The 25,961-nt window shown below is 38.8% G+C and overlaps 1 long non-coding RNA gene across 1 annotated transcript in view; it reads left to right on the forward strand.

The window, feature by feature from the left end:
- Positions 1–25,103, forward strand: part of LOC144295963 (uncharacterized) — a 28,617-nt gene extending 3,514 nt beyond the window's left edge. The window contains exons 2-3 of the long non-coding RNA XR_013363117.1: positions 3,390–3,640; positions 23,714–25,103. This is a non-coding gene — a long non-coding RNA (uncharacterized LOC144295963). The remainder of the gene's footprint in view (positions 1–3,389; positions 3,641–23,713) is intronic.
- Positions 25,104–25,961: the final 858 nt, after the last annotated feature.

The following is a 25,961-nucleotide window of genomic DNA, read 5'->3' on the forward strand; positions in this document are numbered from 1 at the left end:
GAACAGGGCTTGGTTCAGACTAAAACTCTGGGAAAGTGTTATTAGCTCTTCAAATTGCCCCAAATATTATAGTGGTAACTTTCACTAGGAAATGAAAATTGGGTGTGTATGTGTATATACATATATGTATATATATGTATATATGTATATGTGTGTATGTGTATATATGTATATATGTAATATATGTCTTTTAGATTATGGCCCTCCTACTGAGTGTGTAATATATGTAATATATACACATATTTACTTATTGCATATATATGTGTATATATGCACACATATGTACACATATATATAATTGTTAATTAAAATCTGTACCTTATTCATATTTCCTCAGATTTTTTTTTAAGATTTTATTTATTTATTCATGAGAGACACAGGGAGGGGGAAGAGAGAGAGAGAGAGAGAGGCACAGACACAGGCGGAGGGAGAACCCGGCTCCATTCCATTCAGGGAGTCTGACGTGGGACTCAATCCCAGGTCTCCACCTGAGGGCTGAAGGCAGCGCTAAACCGCTGAGCCACCCGGGCTGCCCCACCTCAGATTTTTCATAATGTAAATTTCTTATTTTGGTAACACATGTTCAGTAGTCATGTCCTGCTGGCTATAAAAATTTGGAAATTTGGGGTTTTTTATGTTTTTACTGTTTACACTTTTTATAGTGATCATTAATTACTTTTAGAATTAAAAGACATAACAAAATTATACTTCTCAACTCTGATGTACTTGATTGCCTAGTTTATCGATCCATCTTCCAAATCCTTTCCAGTCTGCTCTTTCTGATAACTCTATCCACTGTCATAATTTTCTAGATGTTCTACCACCCTAAGAATCTAGATGCCAAAGAAGGTATAAGCTCCCTGAGCCTTACACACAATCCAAAGAGAGCTGCCATATTGGATCACTCATGTATTTAAAGAGTTTAATTTATATCACTTTATAAACCTGATTGAGCATGCTCTGCAATTTGGAAGTAAACATACAAAGAGTAAGAGAGAGAGAGAGAGACTTTACCAATAAGCTTTGCTATAAGGACTATGTGGCTAGACTCAGATACATCTCCCAAAAATTCAATTTTTTTTCCAAAGTCTAGACCTATCCCCAAGTCATACATCTCCCAAAAATTCCATTTTTTTTCCCAAAGTCTAGACCTATCCCCCAGTCATACACTCAAATGTATGAGCCTAAGGAACAACAAATCTGGAATAAAACTATTCTCAAAAAAAAAAAAAAAAAAAAAAAAGATTCTCTATACAATGAAGCTAAGGAATCTGCAAAAGTGATCAGAACTCCTACATCATATACAAAAATTAAATCAAAATGGATTAAAGACAATGTAAAACTTTAAAATATAAAACTCTTAGATGAAAACACGGTGTAAATCTGTGTGACCTTGACTTAAGTAAGCAATGTTTTCTTTGATAGGATACCTAATGCATAAGCAACCAAAAAAATAAAGTGGACTTCATCACAATTACATAAAAATTTGTTTTTAGAAAGACACTATTAAGAAAATAAAATGACAACCAGCAGAATGGTAGAAAATATTTGCAAATATCATATAAAGGAAGTCTTACTACTCAACAATAAAAGGATAAAAAATTTAAGTTCAAAAGATTTGAATAAATAATTCACCCCAAAACAATAAACAAATGGCCAATCTGCACATGAAAAAAATGTTCACCATTATTAGTCATTAGGGAAATGCAAAAGATTAGCTCAATGAGGTGCCACTTCACACTCAGTAGGAGGGCTATAATCTAAAAGACAATAACAAGTGTATGGAGAACCTGCATATTTTGCTGAAAGGAATGTAAATTAGTGAAGCCCCTTTAGAAAAAAGTTTAGGAATACCTAAAAATTTAACCATAAATTTTTCCTATGACCCACAACTCTACTCTTAAGTATATAACCCAAAAGAAATGAAAATACACATCTATGCAAAAATTTTAATCTGAATTTTCATAGCAGTTTTACTATAATAGTCAGAGGAAATAACTCAAATGTCTATCAGCTAATGAATGGGTAAATCCCAACAGCATTATTTTGAATTTTCTTGCTTTTTGAAATAATCCAAATAAACAGTGATAAGTTCAAATATACAAACATGATGTTTTTGAAGTAACTCAGTCAATCATAGAGGAAAAATTTGAGGACAGGAAGGAGCAAAGAAAAAGCTTGTTTTGAAAGTAGATTTCTATGTTGAGTTTGTAATATTGTGCAATTATATGTTGAAAATGTATATTAATACATTAATAAATTGTTATAGACAAGTGATAGATTGTGTGATTTTGACTCATATAAACTGTTTTGTATTTCCTGAATTTGAGGCAAGTATAAAAATCCTACCCAGGCTTGAAAATAAGATGTCCTGCTACTTCGATAAAAGCCCTTTGTAGGGGATAAAAATATACTTTAAAATAAAATAAACAGAACTATATTACAGAACAAGGTATAAAATATTTAAGTATAAAACAAGATATTATGAAATTTTGTTTGTGGGACCACTAGACAATCTCTAGTCTATCTTTTCTGCCATTAGAAGGACTTTTATGGAGGAATATTTAAAATATGATTTTTGTCTTTTTTATTTAAATACATTTTTGCTGGATGAAAATAAAAGTCATACCCACTAAAACAACTTTTTTGAAATTTTTATTCCAATGTATCAGAACTAAAACAATTACAAAAGTTAAAATTAAAAAAATGAGATGCAAACAATTTGAGATACAGGTAAAATGACTTCGAATCTTAAACATTTGCGGAATATGGACAATATTTGAAATGATACTGCAGAGAGACTAAAGTCATTTTTATAATAAAATTTAAAATTCAGAAGCAGAAATACAAGGCAATAAAACTATAAAGACTACAAAGGTTTAAAATCTGCATTCTATGTGAGCAGCTATTTTTCATTATTCATTTATTTTACAAATTGTTATCTAGTAATTACTTACTATGTTATCTAGTAATTTTGCAGGTACTTTACCTAACCCAAATAACAACCATATGAATTGTTTCCTATTTCCATCCCTTTTGCACATTAGGACTGAGGCCCAAAAATGTCCGGATCCACACTCAAAGTCACACAGTTCACAAGTAGTTGAACTCAGATTCAAGCCTAGCACTCTGCTTACTTTGCCTCTGCTCTTAACCACTATTGTATGCTACAGTGAGTATTATAGGCAGTGACTCTCATTATAATTTTTATTCCACAAAGTTAAAGCCCAAGCAGAAAGCTGGGTGGAAGACAAAACAGAACACACACTTTCAACACAAAAGCCCAAGACAACCCCTACAAGTTCTTTGCTCAAGGCACTGGGTGGCAGCCTTTCCCTACAGGCACAATCTATTCACAGGAAACTGACCAGGATATATTTTTGTTGTAGGTTCCCTTCCCCCAGTCTGAGGAACAGCATTCTTGAAAATCCCAAAATCAGCTCCAGAAGAGGCTGAGCAGGGAAAGGAAGTACCTACTCCCCTTGATAATACTCCAGCAGGTCACAAGAAACAACAACAACAAAAGATACTCTTCCAGCAGCAGCTCTTGCACACATCCTCACGGTATCCAGGCTTTGGGCAAGAACACACTACTTGGTCAGCAAAGGACACCAAATCTTACCTACTGCCTGTCCATTTTGTAAGTAGTTGGGAGGGAATCAAACAAAAGAAGGGCAATTTTGTGGCACATGAAAATCATATAAAGTTCAAATTTCAGTATCCATAAATGAAATATAATTAGAACACAGGTGTATAGAAAAACCCAGTCTTTCCTTCCTGATTGGGAAAAATTCAGTTCTCCACTTTATGTGTTTCTCCCTTACTCTCACACTACTATCACATTCACATAGAATACTTCACTACTGATACTTCTGTCACTGAATTTGTGGGGTTTTCTCCACATCAAATGATTCTCTATGACACCAGCAGGGTGTTGTACAATTGAACTCAACTCTGATACTGTCTTATGTGGAGACTGACAGATCCTACAGAAGATTGCTTCCACCTACTTCAGATGCCAATTACAAGTAGTGGGTCCAGAGGTCACCTGCAACTTCTGTCTGGTGTGGCTACAAATCAGAGGTTCCCATGACCTTCTGAGCCTTTTAGTTTAATTAATGTGCTAGAGTGGCTCACAAAACTCAGGAAAACGTTTACAGTTCCCCCTTGAACAACACAAGTTGGAACTGCATGGGTATACTTTATATATGGGTCTTTTTCAGTAAATAAATTAGAAACATTTTGAGAGATTTGTGACAATTTGAAAAATCTTTCAGGTACATCACATAGCCCAGAAATACTGAAAAAAATAAGAAAAAGTATTGTAAAAATATAGTATATAATACATGACATATAAAATAGGTGATAATCAACTATTTGTTTTCAGTAAGGCTTCTCTGGTCAATAGTAGGCTATTAGTAGTTAATTTGGGGGTGGAGTCAAAATTATGCATAAATTTTCAACTATGTGGGAGTTGGGCCCCCTAATCCCCACATTGTTCAAAGCTCAATTGTACTTACCTTGACCAGTTTAATTAAGGATATGATAAAAGGATACACATGAACAACCATATGAGGAGATACATAGTCCTAAGTCTAGGAGGTTTCTAAGAGCAGGAACATTTGTCCATGGAGCTGGGGTGTATCATCTTCTAGGCACATGGATGTTTTCACCAGCCTGGAAGGTGAGTACTGTCCGTTGGGAATTTTTGTGGAGACTTCATTAGGGAGACATGATCAATGATTAGTTCCATTTCTAGCCCCTCTCCTCCTCTCTACAGAAGTAGGGGTTGGGACTAAAAAATTCTAAGCTCCCAATCATGACTTCACCTTTCTGGTGGTCAGCTCCTATCCAGGAGCCATCCAGAAGCCCACCCACAATTGCCTCATTAGAACAAAAAAATGTTGCTAGGATTCTTATCAGTCAGGAATTTGCAAGGGTTTTAGGAGCTCTGTGTCAGGGATGGGGTCAAAGACCAAATATCTAAAAAAGAGTTGCCTTTAGCATCCTTATCAATCAAAAAAAAATTACAAGGGTTTTAGGAACTCTGTGCCATGAATGTGTGTATTGTGTATATTTCTTTTGTTGAAGTATACTTGATGTATTTTTTTACATTATCTCACACAGCCATATCCATTTGTTTATATATTTATCTGTGGCTACAACTTCACAATTGAATAGTTACAACTGATGGGGTTCAGGCCATACTACCCATGAATATGGTACCTTGGCATATTGAATATTTTAAGCTGACAGAGTTTGAGGAAATTGCAGAAGAAAAAAAGTTCACTTTGGGGGCACCTGGATAGCTTAGTTGGTTAAGTGCCCCTCTTGATTTCGGCTCAGGGTTGTGAGATATAGCCCTGCATTGAGTTCTACACTGGGCAGGTAACCTGTTTAAGATTTCTCTCATCTCCCTCTTCAACTCACCATCCTTTCTCTCTCAGAAAAAAAAAAATTCACTTTGATCTCCTCCCCAACCCTTCTCCTCTGAAATAGGACACAAAATCCTCAAGTGAACAGGGCCCTCTCTATACCTAGAGTGAAGGTATATCCTTATTTCCAAAGAGAAAGGAATGCCAAGAATCTAAACAAACATATCAAAAAATAAAAATAAATAAAAATAAACAAACAGATCTTGCTCAATTTCCCCCCACACTAAGCTCATGTTCTCTGACCTATCATATTCTTCCATGACTCCCCACCTTTCATCAGATCTGGCAAAAAAATATCATCTGTTTCTTTGGGTGTTCATTTCCTTAAAAATAAAGGCTTCTGGGTCACACAAAACTTACATTAGATAGATGTATGATAGATAGATAGATTAGATAGATAGATAGATAGATAGATAGATAAAATTAATAAAATAAAATAAACTTACATTTTCAGACCCAGACAGAGGCCCTAAGACACTTGAGGAAACTTTTCCTCCCCTACACGGTGGAAACCAGAAGGTACACAAAACAAAAATATTTACTAAATGACTGTAATGGTAATATTATGTGTCAAATTGAGTAAGCCATTATACCTAGATATTTGGTCAAATGTCAACCTGTATATTTTTGTGAATATACTTTTAGATAGGATTAATATTTAAATATGTAGATTTAGGGCAGCCTGGATGGCTCAGCGGTTTAGCGCCACCTTCAGCCCAGGGCATGATCCTGGAGACCTGGGATGGAGTCCCATGTTGGGCTCCCTGCATGGAACCTGGTTCTCCCTCTGCCTGTGTCTCTGCCTCTCTCCCTCTCTCTGTGTCTCTCATGAATAAATAAATAAAATCTTTTAAAAATATATTTAAATATGTAGACTTAGAATAAAACAGATTACATAATGTAGGTGATCCTTATTCAATTGAAGGTCCTTTTCTTTTTTTTGAGAGAGAGAGAGAGAGAGAGAGAAAAGACTGTGTGCCAGCATGGGGAGAGGCAGAAAAAGAGAAAGAGAGGGATAGAGAGAATATCAAACAGATGCCAACATGGGTCTCAGTCCCATGACCCTGAGATCATGACCTGCACTGAAATCAAGAGTCAGACACCTCACTGACTGAGCCACCCAGGTGCCCCTCAACTGAAGGTCTTAAGAGAAAACAAACAGGGGTCCCAAGTGGGTATGACTGACTTTGGACTCAAGCTTCAACATCCACCCTTTACCGGACCTCCAACCTCCTAGCCTACTTTGTAAATTTTGGGCCTGCCAGCCTTCATAATCACATGAGTCCATTTATTAAAATAAATCTTTCTGTCCCTATTAAACTGGCCCTTTAGAGAAAAGGTTTTGCTGATCTGTATCCTGGTCACATGGCCTACATCACAAAAGTTGTCAGGGACTCCTAATCAGAATAGTGCGATGGGCACTGGGGAGGGACTTGACGGGATTAGCAATGGGTGTTATACTATATGTTGGCAAATCAAACTTCAATAAAAAAATAGAAAAAATATAAAAATAAAATAAAATCCTCCTCATTGTATTTATTCTTACAAGCTCTACTAGGAATGCTAATTTTGATTTTTTAAAAATATTTTATTTATTAATTTCAGAGAGAGCATGAGAGAGCACAAGCAGGGGGTGGGGGCAGAGGGAGAAGGAAAAGCTGGCTCCCTGCTCAGCAGGGAACCCAATGTGGGGCTTGATTCTAGGACCCTGGGATCATGACCTGAGCTGAAGGCAGATGCTTAAGCAACTGAGCCATCCTGGTACCCTAATTTTGAAATGTAAAGCCTAAGAAATATTCTTTTAAAACATGCAAAACACATAGACCAATGGAAGAGTCCAGAAATAAACTTTTGCTTGTAGTAAAATGATTTTAACAAGAGTACAAAGACCATTCATCTGGGGATAGGACAGTCTGTTCAATACACAGTACTGGAAAAATTGAATATCCACAGGCAAAACAATGAATTTGGATCAAAGACCTAAACCTGAGAGCTAAAATTATAAATCTCATAGAGAGGGACATCTAGGTGACTCAGTCAGTTAGGTGTCTGCCTTCAGCTCAGGTCATGATCCCAGGGTCCTGGGATCCTGTCCTGCAATGGGCTCCCTGCTCAATGGGGAGCCTGCTTCTCCCTTTCCCTCTGCCCCAGCTATACTCTCTTTCTCTCTCCCTCCCTCTCTCTCTGAAGTATATAAATAAAATCTTTTTTAAAAATCTCATAAATGCTTCAAGACATTAAATTTGGCAATGATTTCTTTGATATGACACCAAAAGCAGAGGAAATAAACAAAAAATAGATCAAATGGAGTATACCAAGATTTAAAACTTCTGTGTAATAGCAGTGTGATGAAAGCAATCTGCAGAATGGGAGAAAATCTTTGTAAATCATATCTGATAAGTGGTTAATATCCACAATATATAAGAATTCCTATAACTCAACAACAACAAAACAACCTGATTAAGAAATGGGCAGGGATGCATGGGTTGCTCAGTTGGTTAAGCCTCTATCTTCAGTTCAGGTCATGATCCCTGGGTCCTGGGGTTGAGTTCTGTGTTGGGCTCCCTGCTCAGCAGGGAGTTTGCTTTTCCCACTGCCTACTACTCCCCCTACTTGTGCATGCACTTTCTCTCTCTCTTTCTCTCAAATAAAATGTTAAAAAAGGAAAGAAAGAAATAAAGAGAAAGAAAGGAAGGAAGAAAGAAAATGTGCAAAGGACTGGAATAAGAATTTCTCCAAAAAAAGAGAAACCATTCAGTAAAAATCAGAATACAATGAGTTACCATTTTACACCCATTATAGTGGCTATTAAACAGCAACAACAAAAACAGAATAACAAGTATCGCCAAGGATATAGGGAAACTAGAACCCTTGTGCTTTGCCCTTAGAAATGTAAAATGGTACATCTGCTACAGGAAACAGTGTTTCCAAAAAACAAACAAAAAAACATAATTAGCATATGTGGCATGTATATGTTGTATATACAAGCAACAGAATATTATTCAGTTTTAGAAAGGAAGAAAAGTCTGACATCTGCTGTAACATGGATGAACTTTGAAGATATTATGCCAGTGAAATATGCCAAAGAGCAAAGAGCAAATGCTATAGGATTCCACTTAAGGAAGTATCTCGACTAGTCAAATTCACAGAGACAGAAAATAGAATACTCATTGCCAAGGGCTGAGGATAGAGAAGAATGGGAATTGTTACTTACAGAGTTTCAGTTTGGCAAGATGAGAAGAGTTCTGGAGATGCATGGTTGATGATAGGAGAGCAATGTGACACACCAAATGCCACTGAGTTTACACTTAAAAATGGTTAAGATGATAAATTTTATGTAATATGCATTTGACCACACACACACAAAGATAATGCAAAGCCTTATGACAAAGGAGCAAATTATTAGATTCATGAAAATCAAGTCCAGATGCAAATTTTAAAGTACTAAAAAATGTCAGTGTATTATACATTTCCAAGGAAATAGTTTTGGTTTTCACTAATTACTTTATTAAAAGGTACTGGTAAAACATTTATTTTTTATCAACAACTAATTATGTTATTCAAAATAAGTGTTTTTTTGGGTTCCCACTCCCCTGGCCTCAACCATCACTAGTCCATTGATCCATACCTATGCTATGCCTAAATCTGAGTCTCCTCCCACTGAGATTCTGGTTCCCAATCCCCTCACCATTCCTATATCAGGAATCTGATAATTTCAGGAATCTGGGCTCCCTGAAGATATGGCATCAAACTTGGCCTCTCAACTCTTTTCTTTAAAGAGTTATTTTTTTTCATTCATTCATTCATTCATTAATGAGAGACAGAGACAGAGAGGCAGAGACATAGGCAGAAGGAGAAGCAGACTCCCTGCGGGAAGCCTAAGGTGGGACTCGATCCCAGGACCCCAGGATCACGACATGGGCCGAAGGCAGACATTTAACCGACTGAGCCACCCAAGCACATGGAGAAAGAGAATCTTAAGCAGTCTCCACACCCAATATGGAGCTTGATCTCACAACTCTGAGATCATGACCTGAGCTGAAATCAAGAGTTGGACACCTAATCAACTGAAACTCAGGCACCCCAGTCTCTCCCAACTCTTGATGACAAAGGGTATGTCAGGCAACCTTGATTCTTAGAGACAATTTTTAAGAAAAAAATCAAGGAATATAGGTAAGTATACTTTTTAGCAGGAGACTCATTGTTACATTCATTATTAATTTGATGTGGGAAACAAAGGCAGATGAAAGATTACTAAATTTCCTCACCACCTACAGTCCATTGACAAGTCCTTGAAATAGGCAGAGTGGGATGCCTGAGTGGCTCAGCAGCAATTGAGCATCTACCTTTGGCTTAGGTCATGATCCTGGGGTCCTGGAATCAAGTTCCACATTCGGCTCCCCTCAGGGAGCCTGCTTCTCCTTCTGCCTATGTCTCTGCCTCTCTGTCTCTCACATGAATAAGTAAATAAAATGAAAAGAAAAAAAAGAAAGAAAGAAACAGGCAGAGTGACATTTCTCTAGGGACTCAACTGCCCTGATGTTAATACTTTGTTTAGGTCAACAGACAATCTTAGCCTGATCCCCAGGACCCTGTAAGTCTACCTTAACATATAAAAATTTCTCTACCAATTTCCTTTATCTCTACTCCCCAAGATATGTGTTGGCAATCATGCCCCAAGCATATGACCCAAAGGATCTCATGACTAAGGTTTTTTAGACAGTTATAAATGACCTTTCCCCAACAATAGCTAGCCTCCTCAAGGTCCTGGGAACCTTGCTTCCAAATTCCTTAGACTTACACTATGCCAAAACCCCTCCCAACTTGAAACTATATAATGGGCCACTCCTTACAACCACAGTGCAGCTATTTTTGCCCATAGGTCCTGTCCCTATGCTTAATAAAACCACCTTTTTGCACCAAAGATGTCTCAAGAATTTTTTCTTGGCCATTGGTTTTGGACTCTAACATCTTTTCCTACATAACAATCTACAGGATACTCATAGAGCAGGAAGGGTGCAAAAATGGAGAAATAATATAAATAATGCAAAGAATGAACTGACCTATAGTTCACTTTTCCCAAAAGCAAGAAGGACCTTCTTATATTTAAGCTTATTTGAGGACAACTTTTCAGATTCCAATGGTTTGAGAGATCTCTTGTTAGAAATTTCCCTTGATTGCATTTGTTCCAAACAGGCAACATGTGCTAGAGATGACATATTTAGAGCAACACAATCTCCAATCCAAATGACTTGGCATGTGTCACTCCCCTTGAAACCTTTTATGATTCCTCTCTTTCCAGTACAGTCCTCATAACACTCCCCATTCCTCCATGGTTCTGTCTCATCTAAATCTCAGGTCAGACTCTTGCTTGTAGCCTAGAACCTCTTTCTTTCCATCCTTGTTTCAGTTTGGATAGTTACAAACTTAAGGAAGCCTCTAAGGAAGCTATTGGAGGTAGAGACATCTTAACACAAAGCACATTCCCTATGCCAGTACTTCTACCTGGATTTCAAATAAAACTCACCAATTAAACAAAATCTATCTTCCACTAGAATGTAATCTTGAAAAGGGGTCTTATCCTCCTAACTGGTGATCCCCTAAACATACACACAAGTAACTGAATGCCTGCCCCCCACATGAGCATTCAATAAGAGCTTAATTGTATAAATCAGAGGTCAGAAACTCTTTTCTGGAAAGAGTCAGAGAGTAAATATTTTAGGCATTAAGAGACATAGGTCTCTGTTGCAACCACTTTGCTGCTATATAGTGCAAAAGAGCCATAGACAGTGTGTAAATAAATGGATTTAATTGTACTCCAATAAAATTCTACTTATGGACACTGAAATTTGAAGAAATCATATTTATTAAGATATTTTATTTATTCAGTTGAGAGTGAACAAGAGAGAGCACAAGCAGGGGGAGGTGCAGAGGAAGAGGGAGAAACAGTCTCCCCACTGAGCAAGGAGCCTGACAGGAGGCTCAATCCCAGGACCCCGGGATTATGACCTAAATTGAAGGCAGATACTCCACCAACTGAGCCACTCAAATGCCCTTAAATCATATTTTTAAAGATTTTTTCCCAACTACTTGGAAACATAAAAATCACTTTTAGCTACATGCCATATAGATACAGGTAACAGTCTAGATTTGGCCATAGATTGTAGTTTACTGGCCAATGGTATAAATTGATACAATTTAAGTCAGTTCCAGATGTGTGTCTAGGATTCCATTATTTATTTTTACAGTTTTCCTACAGACTTCTCCATATCTTACCAGAGGACTATCCCAGTGAAAATCTTTCAGTGTATGCCATGTGCCCTCCATTCTTTGGGGCCTCTAAAACCATTAAACCCCTCTCCCTTCTATCTCTATATTTGTGAGGCAGATCACTCCCCTTTTTGGCAGTATCTCCAAATGTTTAGTTTCCTGATTTGTGAACTTCCATTAAACCCAAACCTTTCCATACCCTAGAGTCCTAACCCAATCATTGTCTTCCTTAAGAATTCCTACCCGACTACCCTCTATCAGGGTCCCAAACACTGTACTTTGCTCATTGTCTTGTCATGGACAGCAGGTTGTCTGCTTACTTTCTTTCTTTTCCAAAGAAGCTCCTAACAAGAGCCATCGATATTTTACCAACAATTCCACAAATGAGCTGGTAAAAAGTGAATTTTCAATTACCACTATAGAATCAATGACTCTCACTGTTGGGAAATATATTTAAAAAAAAAGAATAAAACTGAAATAAACTAGAAATCATTTGATATATGTGACATCTTTGCTAATAAGACAGGGACTAAGCATAGTATGTTTAGGAGAGGGGTGTCACTAGGCAAAACTAAGTAATAGAAGCAGTGGCTCTGTCGTGCTAAAAGATGGGCTGGGGAGAGTGCTATAATGATTGAAACTTGCTAGCAGGGTGATCCCTGGGTGGCTCAGCAGTTTAGCGCCTGCCTTCAGCCCAGGGCGTGGTCCTGAAATCCCGGGATCGAGTCCCACATGGGGCTTCCTGCATGAAGCCTGCTTCTCCCTCTGCCTGTGTCTCTGCCTCTCTCTCTGTGTGTCTCTCATGAATGAATAAATAAAATCTTAAAAAATAAATAAATAAATAAATAAATAAATAAATAAATAAAGAAAGAAAGAAAGAAAGAAAGAAAGAAAGAAAGAAACTTGCTAGCAGGGCTGGCTCCTGGCTCACAGAATATAGAGCTCCAGCCCCAAAGGTGACAGCCTTACCTCTGGGGAACTGGCTGCCTGTGATACTGTGATTTAGAATAAGAAATATATATTTGGTCTTCATCCCCCTTTCTGGCATAGAGCTTCTGAAACTCTTGGAATTTCCTGTGATGAGGTTGATAAAGTACCTTTTGCTATATTAATGAGATACATTGGAAGGCCAGGCCAGATGGGGTCTGGTTTGGTTGCCAGGAGGACCATGTGATTAGGAGGTTGGAATTTTCAATCCCATCTCCCTAATATTGGGGAGGGGAGACAGGCTGAAGATAGAATCAATTTCCAGTGGCCAATATTTAATCAATTGCTCCTATGTAATAAAGCCTCCATAAAATCCCATAAGGATAGGGTTAGGAGAGTTTCCAGGTTGTTGAAACAATGTTTCTGTGTGCCATTGTGCTGGGCACAAACCCCAAGGGTAAACAAGTTCTTTTGTTTGGAACCTCACCCTACATATCTTTTCATCTGGTTGCTGATTCCTATTCTTTATATGCTTGGTAATAAGCTGGCAGTCTAGTGATTAAACTGGTTTCTTGAGTCCTGTGAATCAATCTAGCAAATTAATCCAACCCAGGAGGAGGTCATAGGGATCTTTGATGTATAGCCACTTAGTCAGAAGCACAGATAACAATCTGGAGTTAACAATTGGCATATGAATTGGAGGACAGTCTTGTGAGTCTGAATCCTTGGCCTGTGGAATCTGATGCTATCTTTGGGTAGATGGTGTCAGAATGGAGTTGAATTACAGGTCACCCAATTGGTGTCCAAGAGTCCCTTGATGATGTGGGGGAAAGTCCTCCACACCTTGGAATTGAGTGAAGAAACCATAACACCCACGATTCAGCCAGCATAAATATCACTGTTCTCTAGCTCCCACACCAACATCAGCTCCAGAACACTACTGGATAGGAGAGAAAGACAAAGAGTGGGGGAACTGAAAGAACTGGTTAACCTGTGGGCTTCCCTTCAAGTACTCCAAACATGTTTCTTTATCTGAACTTCTTTTTCTAGTGCATTCTCTGGAAAGAGTAAAGAAACTGATACACTGGTAACTTAAGTGACTTGCCCAAGTTCCCACACCTTTTTTCTCTATTACCATCATAAGGCTAAGAAAATCACGTGCACATGCCAGTGAATTGGCAAGATTTAGATCCAGACAGTGCTACAGATATGGAAGATGTTAAGATGTTTAAGAAGAACTTACTAAGGAATGTGAAGAGCAGTGTTTGGCTGGCTCAGTTAGTGAAGCACATGACTCTTTATCTTGGGGTTGTGAGTTCAAGCCTCAGGTGGGGTGTAGAGATTACTTAAAAAAACAAAGAATATGAAAGAACATGGAATGATAGGAAGTAATGTTAGAACAAATTATTAATCATTTATAGAGAGAGTAACTGATTGAAAGCCCCAATGATCATTTTTAGTTATATAGGTGAAATATCTAACCACTGAACTCAGTTAATGACAAACTCCTGATATAGTTCTACTGAATGGAGATGTTCTGGTAACATAAGGAAGAGTTCCAAAAATTGAGATATGATCTGGAAATGATACTGCATTTAGTCAAAGAATGAATAGTTAAGGAAGACTTGGAAAGAGAATTAAAGGATTGGATAAATAGCAGCAGATACTGCAATCCCTTAATGTACTATACACAATGAATGGAAGTATCATATAGCGACATTTCCTGAATTGAAAACTTTCAATAAGCTGAAAATAAAAATATTTAAAAGAGGAACTTCTGGCTGGCTGAGTATGAGACTCTTAATTTTAGGATAACAAGTTCAAGCTCCATGTTTAGTGTGGAGCCTACTTTAAAAAAATTATTAAGAGAATAGGAGACACTCTTGATTACTTAGGTATCTAGAAGACCATTTTCCTCTACCTGAAAGAGATGTTAAAAAGAAAAAATAAACTCAAGGATCAACTGCATAGGGGTGCCTGGTTGGCTCAACTGGAAGGGTGTGCAGCTTTTTTTTTCTTTTTTTTAAAGATTTTACTTATTATTTATTTATTTATGGTAGACATAGAGAGAGAGAGAGAGAGAGAGAGAGAGGCAGAGACACAGGAGGAGGGAGAAACAGGCTCCATGCTGGGAGCCCGACATAGGACTTGATCCGGGACTCCAGGATCGCACCCCGGGCCAAAGGCAGGCGCTAAACTGCTGAGCCACCCAGGGATCCCCCGGGTGTGCAGCTTTTGATATTGGAATCATGGGCTTGAGTCCCCACGTGGGTGTAGAGATTACTGAAAAATAAACAATTTTTTAAAAAAAATCAACTGCATGGCTGATAGCATTGTGTGAAATGTTACAGATTCATATAAATAGATTATATATTCCACAACATCCCTATCAAAATTAGTAATTCCTTTTGGCCACCTTATATTGAGCTGCTGTTACTTAATGGAATTGCCTGTACACATCCAAAAGATTCAACCTAGTTAAAACTGAAATATTCCATCAGTGAAAGGATGATTTCTTTTTCACATAGTGCTCTAAGAATCTTGTCAGTGATCATGAAAACACTGAGGAGGGGCAAGATGGTGAAAGAGTAGGGTCCCCAAATCACCTGTCCCCACCAAATTACCTAGATAACCTTCAAATCATCCTGAAAATCTACGAATTCGGCCTGAGATTTAAAGAGAGAACAGCTGGAACGCTACAGTGAGAAGAGTTCGCGCTTCTATCAAGGTAGGAAGATGGGGGAAAAAGAAATAAAGAAACAAAAGGCATCCAAGGGGGAGGGGCCCCGCAAGGAGCCGGGCTAAGGCTGGCAAGTGTCCCCAAAACAGGAGAGCCCCCGCCCAGAGAAGCAGGAGCTGCACCAATCTTCCCCGGCTGAAAGGCACTCGCAAGGAGTTAGAGCAGGAACCAGGAGGGCGGGGATGCCCTCGGGCTCCCTGGGACACTAACAGACACCTGCGCCCCGGGAGAGTGCACCGAGCTCCCTAAGGGCTGCAGCGCGCACGCATTGACCCAGGAGCAGCTCAGAGGGGCTCGGGCAGCGGCTCTGCGCGGAAGGGGCTGCGCAGCCGGGCGCAGCCCCGACGCTGCTCCTCCAGAGGAAGAGGCTCCGTGTGGAGGGGGCTGCACGGATCCGGGAGCAGCTCCGAGGGGCTCGGGCGGTGGCTCCGCAGAGGAGGCTGTGCGGCCGGAGCACAGGTCCGGGAGCACTGGGCGCCAGGACACAGCTCAGGATCCGGCCTCCCCCCAGGACAGGCAGAGGCGGGAGGGCCCAGTACAGCAAGGACGCTCCTGCCCAAGCTGAGCAGATCAGCGGCCCCGCCCCGGAGGCTCCAGGCCCTGCAGACGGGAGTAGTTCCTGCGGGAGCTGAATCCAGGTTTCCAGAGCTGCCGCAGCCACTGGGATTGTTCCTCCTGGGGCCTCACGGGGTAAATAACCCCCACTGAGCCCTGAACCAGGCAGGGGGTAGAGCAGCTCCCCCAAGTGCTAACACCTGAAAATCAGCACAACAGGCGCCTCCCCCAGAAGAGCGCTAGACAGACAAGTTCCAGGGGAAGTCAAGGGACTTAAAGTATACAGAATCAGAAGATACTCCCCCGTGTTTTTTGTTGTTGTTGTTGTTGTTTTGCTTTTTGATTTCTGTTTGCTTCCCCCACCTTTTTTTTTCCTTTCTTTTTCTTTCTCTTTTTTTTTCCTTTTTTCTTTTTTTTCTTTTTCTCTTTTCTTTCCTTCTTTCTCTCCTCTTTTTCTCCTTTTCCCAATACAACTTGTTTTTGGTCACTCTGCACTGAGCAAAATGACTAGAAGGAAAACCTCACCTCAAAAGAAAGAATCAGAAACAGTCTTCTCTCCCACAGAGTTACAAAATCTGGATTACAATTCAATGTCAGAAAGCCAATTCAGAAGCACTATTACAAAGCTACTGGTGGCTCTAGAAAAAAAGCATAAAGGACTCAAGAGACTTCATGACTGAGAATTTAGGTCCAATCAGGCAGAAAGTAAAAATCAATTGAATGAGATGCAATCCAAACTAGAAGTCCTAATGACGAGGGTTAACAAGGTGGAAGAACGAGTGAGTGACATAGAAGACAAGTTGATGGCAAAGAGGGAAACTGAGGAAAAAAGAGACAATTAAAAGACCATGAAGACAGATTAAGGGAAATAAACGACAGCCTGGGGAAGAAAAACCTACGCTTAATTGGGGTTCCCGAGGGCGCCGAAAGGGCCAGAGGGCCAGAATATGTATTTGAACATCCTAGCTGAAAACTTTCCTAATCTGGGAAGGGAAAAAGGCATTCAGATAGAGGACATAGAGAGATCCCCCCCCTAAAATCAATAAAAACCGTTCAACACCTCGACATTTAATAGTGAAGCTTGCAAATTCCAAAGATAAAGAGAAGATTCTTAAAGCAGCAAGAGGCAAGAAATCCCTGACTTTTATGGGGAGGAATATTAGGGTAACAGCAGACCTCTCCACAGAGACCTGGCAGGCCAGAAAGGGCTGGCAAGATATATTCAGGGTCCTAAATGAGAAGAACATGCAACCAAAAATACTTTATCCAGCAAGGCTCTCATTCAAAATGGAAGGAGAGATAAAGAGCTTCCATGACAGGCAGCAACTGAAAGAATATGTGACCTCCAAACCAGCTCTGCAAGAAATTTTAAGGGGGACTCTTAAAATTCCCCTTTAAGAAGAAGTTCAGTGGAACAATCCACAAAAACAAGGACTGAATAGATATCATGATGACACAAAAATCATATCTTTCAATAGTAACTCTGAACGTGAACGGGATTAATGACCCCATCAAAAGGCGCAGGGTTTCAGACTGGATAAAAAAGCAGGACCCATCTACAAGAAACTGATTTTAGACAGAAGGACACCTACAGCCTGAAAATAAAAGGTTGGAGAACCATTTACCATTCAAATGGTCCTCAAAAGAGAGCAGGGGTAGACATCCTCATATCAGATAAACTAAAATTTACCCCGAAGACTGTAGTGAGAGATGAAGAGGGACACTATCTCATACTTAAAGGATCTATCCAACAAGAGGACTTAACAGCCTCAATATATATGCCCCGAATGTGGGAGCTCCCAAATATTTAAACCAATTAATAACCACAGTGAAGAAATACTTAGATAATAATACAATTATACTTGGTGACTTCAATCTAGCTCTTTCTATACTAGATAAGTCTTCTAAGCACAACATCTCCAAAGAAACAAGAGCTTTAAATGATACACTGGACTAGATGGATTTCACAGATATCTACAGAACTTTACATCCAAACTCAACTGAATACACATTCTTCTTAAGTGCACATGGAACTTCCTCCAGAATAGACCACATACTGGGTCACAAATCGGGTCTGAACTGATACCAAAAGATTGGGATCGTCCCCTGCATATTCTCAGACCATAATGCCTTGAAAATAGAACTAAATCACAACAAGAAGTTTGGAAGGACCTCAAACACGTGGAGGTTAAGGACCATCCTGCTAAAAGATGAAAGGGTCAACCAGGAAATTAAGGAAGAATTAAAAAGGTTCATGGAAACTAATGAGAATGAAGATACAAACGTTCAAAATCTTTGGGATGCAGCAAAAGCTTTCCTGAGGGGGAAATACATAGCAATACAAGCATCCATTCAAAAACTGGAAAGAACTCAAATACAAAAGCTAATCTTACACATAAAGGAGCTAGAAACAAACAGCAGATAGATCCTACACCCAGCAGAAGAGAGTTAATTAAGATTCGAGCAGAACTCAATGAAGTCGAGACCAGAAGAACTGTGGAATAGATCAACAAAATCAGGAGTTTGTTCTTTGAAAGAATTAATAAGATAGATAAACCATTAGGCAGCCTTATTAAAAAGAAGAGAGAGAAGACTCAAATTAATAAAATCATGAAAGAGAACGGAGAGATCACTACCAACACCAAGGAAATACAAACGATTTTAAAAACACATTATGGGGATCCCTGGGTGGCGCAGCGGTTTGGCGCCTACCTTTGGCCCAGGGCGCGATCCTGGAGACCCCGGATCGAATCCCACGTCAGGCTCCCGGTGCATGGAGCCTGCTTCTCCCTCTGCCTATGTCTCTGCCTCTCTCTCTCTCTCTCTCTCTCTATGTGACTATCATAAATAAATAAAAAAAAAAACATATTATGAACAGCTATAAGCCAATAAATTAGGCAATCTAGAAGAAATGGATGCATTCCTGGAAAGCCACAAACTACCAAAACTGGAACAGGAAGAAATAGAAAACCTGAACAGGCCAATAATAGGGAGGAAACTGAAGCAGTCATCAAACTCCTCCCAAGACACAAAAGTCCAGGGCCAGATAGCTTCCCTGGGGAATTCTCTCAAACGTTTAAACAAGAAACCATACCTATTCTACTAAAGCTGTTTGGAAAGATAGAAAGAGATGGAGTACTTCCAAATTCGTTCTAGGAGGCCAGCATCCCCTTAATTCCAAAACCAGACAAAGACCCCACCAAAAAGGAGAATTACAGACCAATATCCCTGATGAACATGGATGCAAAAATTCTCAACAAGATACTAGCCAAGAGGATCCAACAATACATTAAGAAAATTATTCACTGTGACCAGGTAGGATTTATCCCCAGGACACAAGGCTGGTTCAACACTCATAAAACAATCAATGTGATTCACCATATCAGCAAGAGAAAAACCAAGAACCATATGATCCTCTCATTAGATGCAGAGAAAGCATTTGAAAAAATACAGCATCCATTCCTGATCAAAACTCTTCAGAGTGTAGGGATGGAGGGAACATTCCTCAACATCTTAAAAGCCATCTACGAACAGCCCACAGCAAATATCATTCTCAATGGAGAAGCACTGGGAGCCTTTCCCCTAAGATCAGGAACAAGACAGGGATGTCCACTCTCACCACTGCCATTCAACATAGTACTGGAAGTCCTAGCCTCAGCAATCAGACAACAAAAAGATATTAAACGCATTCAAATTGGCAAAGAAGAAGTCAAACTCTCCCTCTTCACCGATGACATGATACTCTACGTAGAAAACCCAAAAGTCTCCACCCCAAGATTGCTAGAACTCATACAGCAATTTGGTAGCATGGCAGGATACAAAATCAATGCCCAGAAATCAGTGGCATTTCTATACACTAACAATCAGACTGAAGAAAGAGAAATTAAGGAGTCATTCCCATTTACAATTGCACCCAAAAGCATAAGATACCTAGGAATAAACCTAACCAAAGAGATAAAGCATCTATACCCTAAAAACTATAGAACACTTCTGAAAGAAATTGAGGAAGACACAAAGAGATGGAAAAATATTCCATGCTCATGGATTGGCAGAATTAATATTGTGAAAATGTCAATGTTACCCAGGGCAATTTACTCGTTTAATGCAATCCCTATCAAAATACCATGGACTTTCTTCAGAGAGTAGAACAAATTATTTTAAGATTTGTGTGGAATCAGAAAAGACCCTGAATAGCCAGGGGAATTTTAAAAAAGAAAACCATATCTGGGGGCATCACAATGTCAGATTTCAGGTTGTAGTACAAAGCTGTGGTCATCAAGACAGTGTGGTACTGGCACAAAAACAGACACATAGATCAATGGAACAGAATAGAGAACCCAGAAGTGGACCCTGAACTTTATGGTCTACTAATACTCGATAAAGGGGGAAAGACTATCCATTGGAAGAAAGACAGTCTCTTCAATAGATGGTGCTGGGAAAATTGGACATCCACATGCAGAAGAATGAAACTGGACCACTCTCTTTCACCATCCACAAAGATAAACTCAAAATGGATGAAAGATCTAAGTGTGAGACAAGAATCCATCAAAATCCTAGAGGAGAACACAGGCAACACCCTTTTTGAACTTGGCCACAGTAACTTCTTGCAAGATACATCCACGAAGGCAAAAGAAACAAAAGCAAAATTGAACTATTGGGATTTCATCAAGATAAGAAGCTTTTGCACAGCAAAGGATACAGTCAACAAAACTAAAAGACAACCTACAGAATGGGAGGAGATATTTGCAAATGACGTATCAGATAAAGGCCTAGTTTCCAAGATCTATAATGAACTTCTTAAACTCAACACCAAAGAAACAAACAATCCAATCATGAAATAGGCAAAAGACATGAAGAGAAATCTCACAGAGTAAGACATAGACATGGCCAACATGCACATGAGAAAATGCTCTGCATCACTTGCCATCAGGGAAATACAAATCAAAACCACAATGAGATATCACCTCCCACCAGTGAGAATGGGGAAAATTAACAAGGCAGGAAACCACAAATGTTGGAGAGGATGTGGAGAAAAGGGAACCCTCTTACACTGTTGGTGGGAATGTGAATTGGTGCAGCCACTCTGGTAAACTGTGTGGAGGTTCCTCAAAGAGTTAAAAATACCTTCCCTATGACCCAGGAATTCTACTGTTGGGGATTTACCCCAAAGATACAGATGCAATGAAACGCAGGGACACCTGCACCCCGATGTTTCTAGCAGCAATGTCCACAATAGCCAAACTGTGGAAGGAGCCTCAGTGTCCATCGAAAGATGAATGGATCAAGAAGATGTGGTTTTTGTATACAATGGAATATTACTCAGCCATTAGAAACAACAAATACCCACCATTTGCTTCAATGTGGATGGAACTTGAGGGTATTATGCTCAGTGAAGTAAGTCAATCGGAGAAGGACAAACAGTGTATGTTCTCATTCATTTGGGGAATATAAATAATAGTGAAAGGGAATAGAAGGGAAGGGAGAAGACATGTGTGAAATATCAGAAAGGGAGACAGAACATAAAGACTCCTAACTCTGGGAAATGAACTAGGGGTGGTGGAAGGGGAGGAGGGCAGGGGGTGGGGGTGAATGGGTGACGGGCACTGAGGGGGGCACTTGACGGGATGAGCACTGGGTGTTATTCTGTATGTTGGTAAATTGAACACCAATAAAAAAATAAATTTATTAAAAAAAAAGAAAACACTGAGGACTACTTGGATAAAGAACATTATTTGCAATTCAAAGCACATACTCCATCTTCCCTTTGTCATTAAAATGAATGTGCCAAAGGGGTACCTGGCTAGCACAGCAGAATGTGTGACTTTTGATATCTGGGTTGTGAGTCCAAGTGCCATGTTGGGTATATACATTACCTAAAAATAAAACCTTAAAATAAAAAGCCATATGACACAATCTATTAACTTTTAAAAGATTTTATTTATTTGAGAGATTGCAAAGGAGGAAGCACAAGCAGGGTGAGGGACAGAGGGAGAGGGAGAACCAGATTCCCCATTGAGCAGGGAGCCTGATTTAGTACTCAATCCCAGGACCCCAGGATCATGACCTGAGCCCAAGGCAGACACTTAACCAACTGAGCCAGTCAGGTGCCCTTATTTTAAATTATTTTAAAATGGTCCTCTCTCATTCAGTTACTGCTTTGGAGTTTTAAACTATATGGACAAGTAGGCAATTAAAAATATTCTAGACTAAAAAAAAATTCTAGACTTAATATAAAATATTTAATGTACCTTACTTCATGCAATATTCTTTGGAAAATTATTTATGATGTTGCTAATGTAATATTTTCCATTAAGTTTCAATAGTTTTTAATGCCTTTAGGTTCCATTTCGTGCTTAACTCTTTTATATTTAGGAATTATAATAATAAATACTATATAATAATATATAATACTATATATATATAGTATAATACTATATATATACTATGCTACATAGTATGTGTATATATGTATATCCAATAGATGAAAAGATACTTAACATCACTCATCATGAGGAAAACACACATCAAAACTACAAAGAGATATCTATTGGAATGGCTAAAATAAAAACACAAGACACAACAGGTATTGGCAAGGATGTAGAGAGAGGAGAACTCTCTTGCACTGTTTGTTCCTGGGAATGCAAACTGGAACAACCACTCTGGAAAAATAGTATAGATTTTCCTCAAAAAGCTAAAAATAGAACTACAGTTTGACTCAGCAATTGCATTACTAGGTATTTATCCAAAGGATACAAAAATACTAATTCAAGGGGATGCATCAATCCCAACGTTTATAGTGGCATTATCTACAATCGCCAAACTATGGGAACAGCTCAAGTGTCTATCGATGGATGAATGAGTAAAATTGTGATATATATATGTGTATACACTCACACACACACATAAACACACACACACACAACACTTACAAATACATAAAATGGAGCATTACTAAGCCATAAAAAGAATAAAATCTTGTCATTTGCAAAGACATGGATGGAGCTAGAGAATATAATGCTAGGTGAAACAAATCAAAGAAAGACAAATACCATATTTTACCCCTATGTGGAATTTAGAAACAAAACAAGCAAGCAACGCGAAAACGAGAGAGAGACAGAGAGAGAGAGAGAGAGAGAGAAAGAGAGAAAGCAAATAATGGACCCTTAATTATAGAGAAGGGACTGATGGTTAGCAGACAGGAGGTGGTTGGAGGGATGGGTTAAAAAGGTGATAAGGATTAAGGAATACACTTTTAATGAGCATCAGGAGTTGTATGGAAGAATTGAATCACTATATTATAGAACTAAAACTAATATTATACTGTGTTAACTAGAATTTAAAAACTAAAAGAAACCATACTTCATTTCTGGGGCATCTGGGTGGGTGCCAGAGTCGGTTAAATATCCATCTCTTGGTTTCAGCTCAGGTTCTGATTTCAGGGTCAGAAGATCGATGTCCAAGTGGGGCTCCACACTCAGCACAGAGTTTACTTGGGATTCTCTATCCTTCTCTCTCTGCCCCTCCCACTTGTGATTACGTGCTTTCAAATAATTAAAAAAAAAAGTTCATTTCTGATAATGTATAGATGCAACAGGAAACACATTCAGAAACTTCTGGAGATGGTGATCTATCTTCTGAGAGTTTAAACTAAGGACTAGGCAGAATGAATGAAAAAATATCTATGCATAAAATATCCTTTCCTCTCTTAAATAAAACAATAACAATACAATTTATTACCTCCTTTATTCAGTTCACTTGAAAAATATTTATTTTTCTCCTGTTGCAGAGACTGGTTGCTGACATGAAAAGTATCACATGTACCCTGACCTCCTGTTCACTATTCCACAGGAAAAAAATTGTTGGAGCCAGCTTGGGAAAAAATGCACATTCGGCTTTTATAGGAAACTGTGGGGCAGCACCATGGAAGGTTGTCTGAGCCTTGGCCAAGGCCCTGGGCTTCTGTTACCCAAGGTTCAGGCAGACAAGCTGCTAACTTCATGAGGGGACACCCACCTGACAGGGTCCCTGCAGCTTCTCTGAGCCAAGGTAACCTCAGGCCCTGGGTACTTGTAAGTATTCCTCATCCCCCTAGGCCAAACCCCTTTCACTTTCCAGAAAACTGCTTGCATTTTCTGTGACATTTTTAAAAATTTGACATTAAACCTATGATACCTGCATTGTGCTCCTCTGGTTTGTCACCCAATGGGAAAGAAGGAGAACAGAAGATGAAAAGGGAGGAGAAAAGAAAGGAGGAGAGAAGACAAAACAGGGAAGACTCAGGGAAAGAGTGTTCTCAGTGTGGAAGAATATCATGCAGATAGGGAATGGAGGAAGGCAAACCAAAACTGTGTAACCAGATTGGGATTGAAAGTATCATTATAAATACATGGAAAAGATACATGCTCACACAGTTTTAAATATCTATATATCTGTACACAGATCTTCACCAACTTATTTTGGGGTTATGTCCTGATAAAACTGAGTTGAAAATATTGTAATCAAAAATGTTTAACACACATAACCTACCAAACATCATAGCTTAATCTAGCCTACCTTAGACATGTTTAGAACACTTATATTAGCCTATAGTTGGACAAAATGCAGTAGATGACTATTGTATAATAAAGTGTTGAATATCTAATGTAATTTATTGAAAGTGTAAAACAGAATGGTTGCATGGCTACCTGGTAGCTGTGGCTCTCTGTCCAGCATCGTGGGAGAATATCACACATACATGATCAATATCATGATGTATCATCATCCTGAGAAAATAGTAAAAATTAAAATTTGAAATATTGCTCTCTCATATTCTGGCTTCCAAATGACCAAGACAAGAAGGAATGATGGTGTGCCAAAAAGGGCCACATGCAGCCCATTCACTGCACCATCTGCAATCATTGTGTGTCTGAGGACAGCACAATTGAGAAGTTCTTAATGGGAACACCGCCAGCAGGAACATTTCCAAAGCAAGTGTCTTTGATGTCTCTGTGCTTCCCAAGCTGTGTGTGAAAGTCCATTACTATGTGAACTGTGCCATTCACAGAAAGGTGGCCAGGAATTGTGCTGGTGAAGCACAGAAGGACTAAACACCTCGCTCTGATTTAATCCATGGGTGCTGTCCCACCACCTCCACCAAAGGCCATGTAAAGGGCTAAATCCTTAATCATTGAAGAAAAACTGGGGTGAAAAAATAATCAATAAAATGGAGATTATACTCTAAAAAAATTTAAGTATGATTTCTACTGAGTATTGCATTCACACCATTGTAAAGCTAAAAAATCATAGGTCAAACCATTGTAAATTGGGGACTATCATACTTACTAGAACTCTCTCCTCTCATATATATATATATATATATATATATATATATATATATATGTATATATGTATATATAACTATAACTATAGCTATGTATATAGCTATATCTACATATCTTTATCTGAAATGACCTAAAAGCATTATTAGTAGTGCTGAGACCTTATTTTCATAAACAACTTTCCTGATGTCTATTTTTTTATTTATGAATTTGAATGGCTAATATAGTCACGTGTTGAGAAATAAAAATGTACAAAATAGCATACCATGTAAAATCTGCCTTCCATGCCCAATGACCATATATCCCCATTTTCCTAGTGAAGACTCATTTTACAATCATTATCCTGGCATAATAATGAATAACCCCTTCTTTCTCTCAGAAGTATGCTATTTTGGATGATAAATTATCAGTCTACTTGGAACCCTCTTCATTCAGCGTGCTGTTGCTCCAAGACATACAGAGTCACCTGTGTTATCAGTGTATACTTCTGGAGGAATTTTATGCATATAAGTAAATACATACGTAAATTCTGTTTTTTTTTTTTTAAGAAATGAATATATCCACGGTATTTTAACTTTATTATTTTTTTTTAATTTTTTAAAAAATTTTTATTTATTTATGATAGTCACAGAGAGAGAGAGAGAGGCAGAGACACAGGCAGAGGGAGAAGCAGGCTCCATGCACCGGGAGCCCGACGTGGGATTCGATCCTGGGTCT

The sequence above is a fragment of the Canis aureus genome, chromosome 2 (genome assembly GCF_053574225.1).
Source record: "Canis aureus isolate CA01 chromosome 2, VMU_Caureus_v.1.0, whole genome shotgun sequence".
NCBI lineage: Eukaryota > Metazoa > Chordata > Mammalia > Carnivora > Canidae > Canis > Canis aureus.